Source organism: Lepidochelys olivacea (genome assembly GCF_965140295.1).
Source record: "Lepidochelys olivacea isolate rLepOli2 genome assembly, chromosome: 10".
Lineage (NCBI taxonomy): Eukaryota > Metazoa > Chordata > Testudines > Cheloniidae > Lepidochelys > Lepidochelys olivacea.
Window position 1 is genome coordinate 54,714,053 of NC_140420.1, and position 15,274 is coordinate 54,729,326.

Sequence of the window (15,274 nt, forward strand, 5' to 3'; positions counted from 1 at the left end):
AATTCCTTGAGTTTTGTCAAGGTAAATTTTCTACTAGCTTTTATGGGAGAGAGCAGGTCCACAATTTTGCTAAGGGCAAGATTCTGATGCTTATCCATTATTCAGATAGTCCAATTGAAATCAATGGGTCTCATCACACAGTAAGATACTATCCATTGTGAGTAAAGGAGGGCAGAATCTAGCTCCACAGAAATGTCTCTCAAAATAACAAATAAAAATAACCGTTCTTGAAGTATTGCAAGTTGTTGCACATAATGCTGTGAAGTTAATGAGTGGCCTTTGTAATATAAGATTCCAACTTTTTAGATCATTGATTTATTCTGAAATTATTTTATTCATAATTATATGTACATATTGTGCAATGCATATTTAGACTAATCTAAATTGCTAGTATGCTTCACAAAAGGTAGTAGTACACATTTGAACACAACTTCAATTTTTAAAATGACTGAATTAAACTTTGAAGAATTTCAAATTTATTGAACCTAGAAATAAAACTAAATATTCTTAATTCTTTACATAACTATCTGGCTGTATTCTAATTAAGTAGTACATATAGTTTCTATAATAAAGTTGTGACTCTATGTGTGTGGTGGTATAAAACTGGGTAAATGGTATAAAATGTTTTAAAGTTAAGTCTTAAATAGATTTCATGATCTTTTGCACAGCACATTTACTAGAAAAGAACATCCACTTGGGAAATTCTCAGCTAATAGTTTTGCTACTTATATGGTTTGTCTTATCCTCATATAAACTTGGAAAATAGCAACTCCAGGAAAAAAAAAAACCCATGAATGCTGATGAGTTGTAAATTTTAAGCAAAGGAATGTTTTTCTCTTGTGGGAGCTGGAAACCTGTTCCCAGATGCTAGTGGTTCAAAGCATTTGTCTGGAAGCAAAAGGAAAAATTAATTGCAAAATAGGTTCTTAGTGCATATTAGCCTCAAGGGCTATATAATGCCTGATAAGCCAAAAGGCCCTATATATTTATAGAAAAGATTCCACCCTTTCTCCCTGAATTGGTGTGATCTCACTTATTCTGTAGAAGTTCAAATCCTTTTCCCCAAGAAAACAATGACTGGATCAGAGTACTTCACTTTTACATTATGTAGAATTTGAACATACTTTGCTGTTCAACATGACAGCAATATTCAGGAAAAAGTACTGCTGCCTATCACAGTAGCTGACATATCAGTGATGTAACAGAATTAGGGATTATAATATAGATACATAAACTTCACTGTGTCCATGTGCATTTATATACATGTTAATCTGACCTAAAACAGTCTTGAAACACTGATGATGATGATTGGATTCTCCTTACTTGTCCCACATCCATTACATTCAGAATGTTCAGGGCCACAGCTTTCTTCACATCTTGGGTGTCAGCACATTTGTTCAAAATATTGCACACTTGGACAGGAAAAAGCTTAGCTGTAATGAGTAACAATGTAACTCAAAATTGATACTGTCATAAGAACAGAAAATGGGGTGATTGGGCAACAAAATTGCAGATGAAATTCAGTATTCATAAATGTAATGCACATTAGAAAACATCCCAACTATACATACAAAATGATGGCCTAAATTAGCTGTTACTATTCAAGAATGCGATCTTGCAGTCATTGTGGATAGTTCTCTGAAAACATCTGCTGAATGTACAGCAGCATTCAAAAAGCTAACCATGTCAGGAACCATTAAGAAAGGGACAAATAATAAAACAAAATATAATGCCATTATTTAAATCCATGGTACATCCACACCTTGAACACTACATGTAGTTCTGGTTGCCCCATCTCTAAATAAATCAGTCAGTCTTAGAATTGGAAAAAGTACAGAGAAGGGCAACAAAAATGATTAAAGGTACAGAACAGCTTCTGTATGAGGAGAGACTAATAAAACTGGCACTTTTCAGCTTGGAAAAGAGACGTGTAAGAGGGGATATGATGATCTAGAAAATCATGCCTGGTGTGGATAAAGTGAATAAAGACATATTATTTACCCTTTCTCCTAACAAGAACCAGGGGTCACCCAATGAAATTAATAGGCAACAGGTTTAAAACACAGAAAAGGAGGTACTTCTTCAAACAACACACAGTCAACCTGTAGAATTTGTTACCAGGGGATGTTGTGAAGGCCAAAACTATAACAGGATTCAAAGAACTAGACAAGTTCATGGAGGATAGGTCCATCAATGGCTATTAGCCAGGGTGGATAGGGATGGAACCCCATGCTCTGAGTGTCCTTAGCCTCTGATTGCCAGATGATAGGATGGATCATTTGATTGCCTGTTCTGTTCGTTCCCTCTGAAGCATCTGGCATGGGCTACTGTTGAAAGACAGGTTACTGAGCTAGATGGATCATTGGTCAAACCCATTATGGCCATTCTTATGTTCGTATGACAAAGCCAAAAGAGGAGGATGATCCCCATAATTAATCAATGGGGAAATATTATATTCTAAAAACATGAGTAAGGTCAGTCTCTCTCTTTGTAGAGCTGCTATAGTACCAAAAAAAAGGAGACAGAGGGAGACTTCATCAATTTATGAGCATCTCTGACTTAATTGCAAAGGGTGCAGTTAACAGTGGTAGGCCTAAAGGCTACATGTTGCCAGAGGTGATTCTTTGAGGATTCCATTGCAGGTGTATTTTCTTCCTGCCAGGTGCAGTTTTTCACACTTGAATTTTACATGTGCCCTGTTTTGTACCTTTCTCTAAAAAATGCACTGCTGATACAAATTCCACCTGGTGATGCAACTGCCCAGTGTAGGGAGCAACATTTTGGAAAACGTTTAAGGGCTATTTTTTACATTTTGAAATGAGAGCTGAACATATGGAAATGGATTCAAGGATCATATATGCCCAGAATGCCTATACTATTCAATACTGAAGTAGTAAGTATCTTGCTGTAGATCATTTAGAAAAATTCTAATTTCATTGGGAAACCCAAATAGGCCATAGCGAGACAAACATCTTACATAAGCAGAGAGCAATTTCCAATATAGTTTTTATTCTGTTGCTTGTTTGGCCCTTTCCTTGACCCATCTTATCACTCATATTGGCTGTAGTCACTAAGCATCTCTTGTTTTTTGCCTAAATCAGCAATGCTCCTTCCTATTTCTTACTCCAGTTACTGCTTCAGAGCAGGGAAGACCAAAGGTGGTCAACAGCAGAGGTTAAGACTGTGCAGCCTTAGGCTTTTGGGGCAAGATTCTGAATCCTAGTTTAGCGGTGCAAATCAGCTGGCTCAGCTGACTGCTTGTTTAAAACTCAGGTCAGATGGGGCTGGAATAACAGCAGATGAATGTAAATGTAGACCAGCCTTCAGCCGGGAAGGAATAATGAAGGGTTAAATCCCCTTTCTGTTACTTTCCTTCCCTATGCCTGAGCACAATTTGGCAGGACCAGAGAAACTGGCTAAATGAATGCGAAAGAATCTTGTTGGTTACCATTCACCCGTTTTAAAAATAATAGCAGTACCAGATGAAAGGCAGTCAAGCAGGGAGGCAGTGTTGTTACCTGGATACTGACAGACCAATGCAGGATTAATAACTTCTATTTTGTACATTATATTTTTCTACTAAATTTCACTTGGATTTTTTGCAACTCTCCCACCTCCCCCAAATTTTACTATAAGCAATTTTTTCATAGAAATAGCTATTTGTACATCAAACAATGCAGAAAGGTACATGTGCTAAATAAGCCAGTTTCTCCTTTCAAAAAACTGTACCAACTGATTTTTTTCCTCAGAAAAGGTCACATATTTAAGTTCATAAGGAACTAGGAAACCCTTTGAATTTCATATAGCTGTGTATTCATTTACAAATATTTGGTAATTACTAGTTAAAACACAGAACTGGAAATCAGGCTTCAATCCTGGCTCTCATTGACTTTTCTGTGACTTCACGCAAGTCACTGAACCTCTTTGCCTCTGTATAGCCTTTTTATAAAATGAACATGTAGTAATATCTACCTACCTCATAAGGGTATTGTAAGGGTTAATGATTGTTGACACTGAGCTCCTCAGATGAAAGGTGGTATAAGTGCAAAATAGTCATGACATTTAACTTGTTTACTATGTTTAAGACACTAAATGGGGATTCAACAGATCTAGGTTCAGTTCCCCTCTGGGCCACCGGCTTTCTTTCTCACCTCAGGAAAGTCAATTGTGTTCTGTCTCCATTTTCCTTCTGTAAAACGGTGACAACACTTCTTTATCTTACAGGAGTGTTATGAGGCTAAGTTAGTTAATGTTTGTGAGGGGCTGAGTTACTAAAGGGATGGGAACCTTATAATTACTTAGGTACACAACGATGGCCCAAATCATGTCCCTAAATCCACGCACAAGGTAAGACAAGGTGTGGCCCTCCCTCTCCCATATGGAAGGGAGCTCTCTGCAGCCCCATTCACCTCACTGCTTTGTGAACTCTGTAGTGGTCTTTCTCCCGTCTTAAGTCCATGCTGGGGAAGGAGGTAGAAACTGGGTAGTCTTCAGGGGGATGGGCTTGGAGGGGCCATGTTATCCTGCTCTAACCCTATAGAAAGTTCCCAGAGGAGAGCCCAAGGCAAGGGGGTAGGTACAGCCATCGGGCAGCCCTGGTAGAGTATCTGCACTGGAGCCTTGCTGCCAAGGAGTCTGTGGAATTGCCTAGAGTGGATTTGCAGGAAGAAGGCCTATGTGCAGATGGTCTTTTGCATCCATGGATCCCCAGGGAGCCATCGGGTTTGAGAGCAGACCCGGTGGCCTTTTCTTTGGAGAGAGAACCTTTCCCTCACTTCTCCCCACCCCCATCACATCTTGTTAGGGTTTGGTGTTGCTGCAAGAGAGCTCTCATGGAAATCTCCTCCCAGTTGCAGTTTTCTCCATCACAAAGGATGAGCTGGGCCAACGTTAGAGCCCAGTCCTGTTACCAGTAAAATAAAGGGGAGTTTTACCTTGACTTCAGTGGGAGTACAATCTGCCTTTCATCCAGATGGGGAAATTTAGCCATGTGACTTGTCAGTGATCCCACAAGGCATCTGTGTGTCTGTCTTAATTATAATCCAGGCCTCCTGATTCCCATGCCAATAGACCCCAAGGCGACAGGATCTTTACGATCAGTCAGGTTCAGGATTTGTCCATCTTGGGCCCTGGCTTTTCTTGTAACGCAAACTTTCAGTCTTCTCCCCTTACCCTGCCTGCCATCCATACGCTTAATAGCAATGCACATTGCATCCATTTCAATGACTCAGTGTCTCTAAAACTTGCCTGAAAATCAGTTCATCGTTCTCAACACTCTCATGATGGGGCCTGTTTTCCTTTCAATGCATTTGGTAACCCTCATTAATGTTAGTAGGAGTCACACGTGCTTGCACAGATTAAAATGGGATCTAATGTCCCTTTGACAACTGCTAATTCAGCATGACCTTTGTATGGTTCTTGTATTGTACAAGAGGCAGTTTTAGGACCCTTAAATTAGTCTTAGGACAGTGTCCAGCAGGGGATAAAGATAACCTCCCATTCTTTCTGTTGTCAATTTATCAGTAGGGAGTCTTAGAATATTTTAAAGGACTAAAAGGAACAGGATAGTAGAAAACTTCTCTCCCTCCTCCGTAACACACCTTCTCTTCAATTCTTGGGTACGAACACTGGGAAGAAATATGAACTATAGTAAGCAAATTACTGTGTGGCATCTGAACAGGACTTCCACATACTACTGATGAAGTCCCATATGATACTTCTAGCAGTGGAAAGTTGCACCGCGGTTCTGAATTACTTCACAGAAATGAATGGTATCCACTTAATAAAACTGTTCAGGCTTATGAATTTAGTGTACTGGGAAGGTGGAAATTGGAATTATTTCTTGATGAGACTGACCATATCAAGCTTTTAAATTGTTCAGTGTTTTCTCTTCATATATGTTATAAACCTTTATGTGAAATATTGGTTACTCAATGTTAGTTTATAAGTAGGTGCCCCACTCCCACTGAACTGAACTTCATTAGGTTCTTTTGAATATTCCAGCCATAGAGTCAAGGTCTAAACTTTTTCTTGAATCTAGTAAGCTTTTGGCCTCAGATATACTGTTGTTTTTGAGTTCCACAGGCTAATTATGCATTGTATTTTTAAAAATCCTTTTATGGTTTTAAATGATGCTATTCCTTAATTGTATGTCCCTTTGTATTAAGGGTAAATAGGAACTCCTGATTTACATAAAATGAATTACGCAGAGAAGGTATCATTCATAACCTTATTGTCACCTTATCATTCATAACCTTATTGTCTCTAAACACTTAATCCTTTCAATCTATCCTCACACAGAGTCCTTCCAAGCCTCTATTTATTTTGTCACTATTTCAGCATGCCATCAATTGATTAATTTAAATGAAAATAATCTAATCAGTTGAATATACCAGCTCTTTGCCAGAATACTGCCATTTACCAATAATCCATTGGAGTGAGAAACCCTCTTTGTTCTTCACTGAAGGATTGTCCATGTATGCTACTCTTGGTGCACATGTGCTGGAGATCCAAATCTTTTGGACAGCAGTATCTTTTGGCCCTCACCTGTACCCTACCTGCTGTTGTGTCTTCCTCAGCTCATAAAAAGACAGAGTGGGACCCACCACCTCAGTTCTTTCTTTATGTCTATGGCTGAGACAGAACTACTGCGTATCCTTGCACTAATGCACTATAGGAACTAGTTTTTGATAAATTCTGTATACAATTTTTTTTATTAAATCTGTAGGTTTTCTTGTATTATGTTTCCTTTGGGGTAACCCTTTGGTTCATTTCCTGTTACCTAGTACCAGGTGTTCAGTCTCCATGGCGGAACAAAAAACCCCTGGCTTTAAATTCCCTCCTGCAAGACAGCCATTCCCTCAGTGAGCATCACTCCAAACATTGTTTAGATGAAGGGTATTTCAAAATGAACTCAAAGTGACAGGAGCTCACTTAAAATTGACTTCTCTTAGACAAATCAATGAGACCTGTCTCTGAGCTGAGCAAACAAGACCCATCCACATCAGAATAATCTTCTTCCAAAAGTGCCCTGGCTACCACCAGCTCTCAGTTCCTGCCTCCTCTTCACTCAGCGGTGGTTCCTGCTCCCAAACTCTTCTGAGGGGGTAAGACTCCTCATTGCTCCTGCAGAGAGCGTAAGAATAGGTCACCATTGGAGGGACCTTCTAAGAAAGAGGCCAAGATCTCCTCACTCAGTCTGTCTCATTTAATAGAGCACAAGACCTGAACATGGCACTCTAAAATAATCCAGTGCCCAAACTTGGTACTGGTGAAAGAGCAGCTATCTGCACTGATGCTGCAGTACCAACCACAGGGCTTTTGGCACAGACAATGGCTCCTTCAGTATTTGCACTGCCCTTATAGTATAGTACCATCTACACTGGCACTGAAATTTCCTGACTTAAATCAGAACCAACTGCATTGGTAGTAGGGGATTTAATGGTGTCCAAATTTCCAGAGTCCTGCCCTTACTTTCTGCAACCTGTAGGATTCCTTCCCCAGTACCAAGCTGTGTTAGAAGATCAGCAGAGTGGATGTTTGGCACCCATGAAGGAGACTGTCATAAATATAAAGGGAAGGGTAAACCCCTTTGAAATCCCTCCTGGCCAGGGGAAAGCTCCTCTCACCTGTAAAGGGTTAAGAAGCTAAAGGTAACCTCGCTGGCACCTGACCAAAATGACCAATGAGGAGACAAGATACTTTCAAAAGCTGGGAGGAGGGAGAGAAACAAAGGGTCTGTGTGTCTGTCTATATGCTGGTTTTCTGCCGGGGATAGACCAGGAATGGAGTCTTAGAACTTTTAGTAAGTAATCTAGCTAGGTATGTGTTAGATTATGATTTCTTTAAATGGCTGAGAAAAGAATTGTGCTGAATAGAATAACTATTTCTGTCTGTGTATCTTTTTTGTAACTTAAGGTTTTGCCTAGAGGGGTTCTCTATGTTTTGAATCTAATTATCCTGTAAGGTATCTACCATCCTGATTTTACAGGGGGGATTTCTTTATTTCTATTTACTTCTATTTCTATTAAAAGTCTTCTTGTAAGAAAACTGAATGCTTTTTCATTGTTCTCAGATCCAAGGGTTTGGGTCTGTGGTCACCTAGGCAAATTGGTGAGGCTTTTTACCAAACCTTGTCCAGGAAGTGGGGTGCAAGGTTTTGGGAAGTATTTTGGGGGGAAAGAGACGTCCAAACAGCTCTTCCCCAGTAACCAGTATTAGTTTGGTGGTGGTAGCGGCCAATCCAAGGACAACGGGTGTAATATTTTGTACCTTGGGGAAGTTTTGACCTAAGCTGGTAAAGATAAGCTTAGGAGGTTTTTCATGCAGGTCCCCACATCTGTACCCTAGAGTTCAGAGTGGGGGAGGAACCTTGACAGAGACTATGAAAGAAATATCAGTGACTCCTCTTTTATGTCTGCTTCATTCATGCAGTATTCATTCTCTGACCGGAGTAGGCAGAATTCCCCAGTCTGACAGAGTGCAGGTACAGAAATTAAAGGGTAGGACAGCCCCATACACAATTTGCCTTTGGACCTCACACCTGGGCCTATTGGGTCCCTTGGAGCATGCCTCCCAGCCTGGGGTAATAGACTTGTGCTAGCTCTGTTCAAGCTAGCATGCTCAAATGAGCAGTGTTCATAGCCCAGCGCAGGTGGTGGCTCAGGCTAACCACACAAGCTCAGACCCAGGGGCTCTGGGTGTGCTTGGAATTGGGTGGCTAGCGTGAGCTACCACCCATGCTGCAATGTCTGTGTTGCTATTTTTAGCATACTAGCTGGAGTGGAGCTAGTGAGTCTGCCTACCCAGGTTCAGAGGCACACTTCTGACTGCACTGTTAGCCATACCCGTGGGGCCTCACCACATTAGGAGACTGTTTTTCTCTACTTCAAGGTCAGATCACTCGCCCCTTTACAGGATGAGTTTGATCAGTTTGCATGTCTTCTGCTCAACTGCTGTAAATTCAGACCTCTGATAAGGAGCACATCTTCCTTCTGATCTGCTCCAGCTGCTGTATCTTCCTCTTCCTTTAATGAGGCTGTAGTTCAGTCTACTCCCGTCACATCCAGACAACCAGGACATTTCAGGATTTAAATCACATGCCTGTCAGAAACATTAGAGATTCCAGTAGAGGCGATGCATGTTGGACATCCTGCACCCCTCCTTACCAGAAAGACTGGCTAGCCATTCTACAAAGGTCCATTAGCCCCAATGCTATTATTGTGCCAGACATCAGCCACCATACCTCCCACATTCAAGAAAACGGATAGGAGATACCAGTTTTCGTCTTTGTGGTTACTGCTGCTCACAAGCATACTCCTCAGCCAGCCTCGGATTGCCAATTATCTGGCACTCTTCTCCAAATAGGATTCTCAGTTTGTGTAAGGTTTTGGACTTTGTGGCTAAATTGCCACGAGATTCTAGGGAGCAGGTTTTTTCCTCCCATTGCTGATGGACATCTAGTGGAGCAAACCTCATTGCAATAGATGCATTAATTATTGCAGCAAGATTAAGGGCAACTGTGGTGACAATGAGATGGGTGTTACACTGTTGGAAGTGGCTCACAACTGAGCATGCCTACCTCAGGGCAGGACCCACCTCCCCAAACTGGTGATGTGTTCTATAATTGGTTGTTACTGGTTTGGTGAAAATGTGAGCTGCTGGATCAGTGAAACAGTCTCACCATGGAGTCACAGACAGCTCCTTAGACTCTCCAGTCTATCCTGCCATCCAGACAAATTGGACTTTGTGACAAAAGGTCACTTAAACCAAAAATCACACCCCGTCAGGTTTCTCCCAGTCCTAAGAGACCAGTCACTTACTCCAAATTAATAGGTACTCTGGATCTTGCACCAAAAACAACGCTTGCAGCCAATTCTATAGTAAACTAACTATAGGTTTCAGAGTAGCGGCTGTGTTAGTCTGTATTCGCAAAAAGAAAAGGAGTACTTGTGGCACCTTAGAGACTAACCAATTTAAGAAAAGGAGTACTTGTTAGTCTCTAAGGTGCCACAAGTACTCCTTTTAACTATAGGTTTATTAGCGAAGAAAAGGAATGAGTTATTGAGAGTTTAAAGCAGATAAAATATAACAGGAGCCAGTTTGTAATTTCAAATGGTGGCAATGATATCATTGCTAATTTTCCCCAAAAATCTTTCAGGGTACCCAGATTCTCTCTGGGGATCTCTGCTTTGCATCTGTTGTGCTTCCTGGTAAGAGTCCCAACAGTTCAGAGATAAAGGATCTTTCTTTGAATCTATATTTATAGTATCTTGACACTGTCAGCTTGCTTTCTGTGTGTCTACCCTGTGGGCTTTTCGTTTGAGGCCACATGAGGAATGCATTTAGTTTTTTGACCTCCAATCATTATATATAATGGCCACTTTCTTTGAAATTAGCATTTCTGTTTAAAGTCCTTAAGATCTTCATTAGCATTTCACAAGTGTTCTTTGATGGGTTATTTAGTTGCAAGGTATACACAAAGTAAATGTTACATTATAACAGGAACAGATAAGTGAAAATAATACAAGTAAGGTGCCACTAGTTTTCATGAACTTTAAACATCTGCAAAAAGAAAAGGAGTACTTGTGGCACCTTAGAGACTAACCAATTTATTTGAGCATGAGCTTTCGTGAGCTACTAAATTGGTTAGTCTCTAAGGTGCCACAAGTCCTCCTTTTCTTTTTGCGAATACAGACTAACATGGCTGTTACTCTGAAACCTTTAAACATCTGTATACACATTTATACATTTAACTCTTTGCTCTATACCAACAAATAAGTGAATTGGCCTGGGGTTCTGACCTGAGCTAGCACCTGGTTTGCCAGCATCACAGGTGTCATGACTGCAATCCCCAGAAATGCCCTGTGAGGTCCAGAATACAACTGAAGATCTTCCCTTGGAGGGCTGTGACCATTTAAATTCTAAAACAGATGACACCTTGCATTCAAGTACATAAAAGGTTGTTACAAGGAGGAGGGAGAAAAAATGTTCTCCCTAACCTCTGAAGATAGTACAAGAAGCAATGGGCTTAAATGGAAGCAAGGCCAGTTTAGGTTGGACATTAGGAAAAACTTCCTAAAGATCAGTGCTTAACTAGCCTGGAATAAATTGCCTAAGGAGGATGTGAAATCTCCAGTGTTGAAGATTAAGAGTAGGTTAGACAAATAGCTGTCAGGGATGGTCTAGATAATACTTAGTCCTGCCATGAGTGCAGGGGACTGGACTAGATGACCTCTTGAGGTTCCATCATTCACTAAAGGATTCTCAGACCACATTAAGATCACTGAGGGCATGTCTTCACTAGCACCATTAAAGCTCTGCCAGGGCAGTGCTTTCATGTGGTTGTGTAGTCGCAGCAGCAGCAGTGGTAGAGAGCTGTCTACACTGGCACTTTGCAGTGCTCAGGGGTGTGTTGTTTCACATCCCTGAGTGAGAAAGTTGCAGCGCTGTAAAGTGCCAAAGTAGACAAGGCCTGAGTATATACACTCCTCTCTTTTTACTTGAATAGATCTAAGACTTTCAGAATCTCCTCTAGATTACTTGCTGGAAGAATGAAAGGCAGGCCATTTGTTCTTGGTGATTATCTAAATGTATCTTAGACTGCATTAAACTATGCTACCAATTACCTAAATTAGAACCTTCTGATCAAATTTAAGATCTCTCCATAAGGGCACACTCAGTCTCTGTGACGCCTTTCAGAAGCATCCCCATTTCTGAAACTTGTAAAGCAGCCACCTGGAATATTTCCAACACACCTCTGAACAACATACTAATCCACAGAGACCTTCCTACCAACACTACAAAAAGAAGGATTCTAGGTGGACTCCTCCTGAAGGTCGAAACAGCAGACTGGACTTCTACATAGAGTGCTTCCACCAACATGCACAGGCTGAAATTGTGGAAAAGCAGCATCACTTGCCCCATAACCTCAGCCGTGCAGAACACAATGCCATCCACAGCCTCAGAAACAACTCTGACATCATAATCAAAAAGGCTGACAAAGGAGGTGCTGTTGTCATCATGAATAGGTCGGAATATGAACAAGAGGCTGCTCGGCAGCTCTCCTACACCACTTTCTACACGCCATTACCCTCTGATCCCACTGAGGGTTACCAAAAGAAACTACAGCATTTGCTCAAGAAACTCCCTGAAAAACCACAAGACCAAATCCGCACAGATACACCCTAGAATACCCCAGGTCGAGGTTCCAATCTACTACCCAAGATCCATAAATCTGGAAATCCTGGACGCCCCATCATCTCAGGCATTGGCACCCTGACAGCAGGACTGTCTGGCTATGTAGACTCCCTCCTCAGGCCCTATGCTACCAGCACTCCCAGCTATCTTCGAGACACCACTGACTTCCTGAGGAAACTACAATCCATCGGTGATCTTCCTGAAAACACCATCCTGGCCACTATGGATGTAGAAGTCCGCTACACGAACATTCCACACAAAGATGGACTACAAGCCGTCAGGAACACTATCCCTGATAATGTCACGGAAGAAAACCTGCTGGCTGAACTTTGACTTTGTTCTCACCCATAACTATTTCACATTTGGGGACAATGTATACCTTCAAATCAGCGGCACTGCTATGGGTACCTACATGGCCCCACACTATGCCAACATTTTTATGGCTGACTTAGAACAACGCTTTCTCAGCTCTCATCCCCTAATGCCCCTACTCTACTTGCACTATATTGATGACATCTTCATCATCTGGACCCATGGAAAAGAAGCCCTTGAGGAATTCCACCATGATTTCAACAATTTCCATCCCACCATCAACCTCAGCCTGGACCAGTCCACACAAGAGATCCACTTCCTGGACACTACAGTGCTAATAAGCGATGGTCACATAAGCACCACCCTATACCGGAAACCTACTGACCGCTATTCCTACCTACATGCCTCCAGCTTTCACCCAGACCACACCTCACGATCCATTGTCTACAGCCAAGCTCTACGATACAACCGCATTTGCTCCAACCCCTCAGACAGAGACAAACACCTATATGATCTCTATTAAGCATTCTTACAACTACAGTACCCACCTGCTGAAGTGAAGAAACAGATTGACAGAGCCAGAAGTGTACCCAGAAGTCACCTACTACAGGACAGGCCCAACAAAGAAAATAACAGAACACCACTAGCGTCACCTTCAGCTCCCAACTAAAACCTCTCCAACGCATTATCAAGGATCTACAACGTATCCTGAAGGACGACCCATCACTCTCACAAATCTTGAGAGACAGGCCAGTCCTTGCCTACAGACAGCCTCCCAACCTGAAGCAAATACTCACCAGCAACCACACACCAGAACCACTAACCCAGGAATCTATCCTTGCAACAAAGCCCGTTGCCAACTGTGCCAACATATCTGTTCAGGGGACACCATCATAGGGCCTAATCACATCAGCCACACTGTCAGAGGCTCGTTCACCTGCACATCTACCAATGTGATATATGCCATCATGTGCCAGCAATGCCCCTCTGCCATGTACATTGGTCAAACTGGACAGTCTCTACGTAAAAGAATAAATGGACACAAATCAGATGTCAAGAATTATAACATTCCTAAACCAGTCGGAGAACATTTCAATCTCTCTGGTCACTCCATTTCTGATCTAAAAGTGACTATTCTTCAACAAAAAAACTTTGAAAACAGACTCCAACGAGAGACTGCTGAATTTGAATTAATTTGCAGATTGGATACAATTAACTTAGGCTTGAATAGAGACTGGGAGTGTTTGAGTCATCATACTAAGTAAAACTATTTCCCCTTGTTTATTCCTCCCCCCCCCCACACCTCAGATGTTCTTGTTAACTCCTGGAAATGTGCTGGAAATGGCCCACCTTGATTATCACTTCAAAAGGTTTTCTCTCCCCCCACCCCACCCTCCTGCTGGTAATAGCTCATCTTAAGTGATCAGTCTCCTTACAATGTGTATTTTTTCCATGATCTGTGTGTATATAAATCTCCTCACTGTATTTTCCACTTTATGCATCCGATGAAGTGAGCTGTAGCTCACAAAAGCTTATGCTCAAATAAATTGGTTAGTCTCTAAGGTGCCACAAGTACTCCTTTTCTTTCTGGAGTTTTTGTTCATTTATTCACAGGCCACTGTTCCCTTAGAGGTATCTAGGGCAGATGACAACTTTTTTGGCAGAGCTGCATTACAATCTATATTTAGATAACAGGCACCCACCTCCTCTCATTAGGTAACTGCTTGAGTCATCAAGAGTGGAGTACATATTGACAGTCACTTGAATGAATGAATGGTTACATACCTTACAATAACTGTTGTTCTTTGAACTGTGTTGTCCATATGTATGCTATGATCTGCCCTCCTCCCTACTACTATAGAGTCCTTTAAGAGCTGGATTGTGTATTGGGAAAGGAACTGAGAGATGATTAGCTCTGCCCCACCCTTTTACACCCTGAGGAGAGAAAAGGGAGAGGGTACTCAAAGTGCAAGCATGGGCCCTTGGGCCGTGCTGCCCAAGAGCCCAATCTTGGATGCATCTGGTGCAGGCACACAGAGCAAGAGTGGAATACATCTCAGAACCCTGGTAATGTAAGATAAATATCTATTTTGTCACTTTTTTCAATCCCAGGATGCAACTGAACAAAATAATGACAATTGGTGCTATGCCTGTCATTTATGAGCCCTACAACGAGCAGTTCTTGTGTTCCCAGCAGCGGGGCTGGGAATTGAATGGGGGCGGGGGGTTGGAAGAAAGAGGGAGAATCTTGTTCTTATGCCATCTGCAGCAGAATGTGCTTTTTAAAAGGCAAGCTTTGCTAAGGTTCCAGCTGGGAGTTTTAACATATTAATAAAACTTAAGTGTGGGATAAAGTGGTCAATCAGACTAAATTCTAGTTCACTCTTCCATGTGCTACCTTCAAATCCCCCATCAAAACTTTATCAATGTGCTCTACCCCCGCCCCCGAAACAGGTCTGTCCCCGCCCCCAGATGTGCATTATTGATGTAAAATATTGCAGGACCCTTTGCACCTGGTCAATAATTTATAAAGAACTCCTACTTCTGTCCTTTTATTGTATGCAATCTGCAATAGATTAACTATTTCAGCTAAGGAAACTAGTTCTCCCTGAGTGCTGATCAATGCTTTTTAGTGTTCACTAGGCCACCGTTTGCCTCATGATGATTCTTTAACCCCCACTCAAAAGAAGTCCTTTGCTTTTGCTCCTTTCTAGCTCACCCTGTGGTTCTAAGTAGGAACTTGAGTGCCCAGGTCTAGATGTGT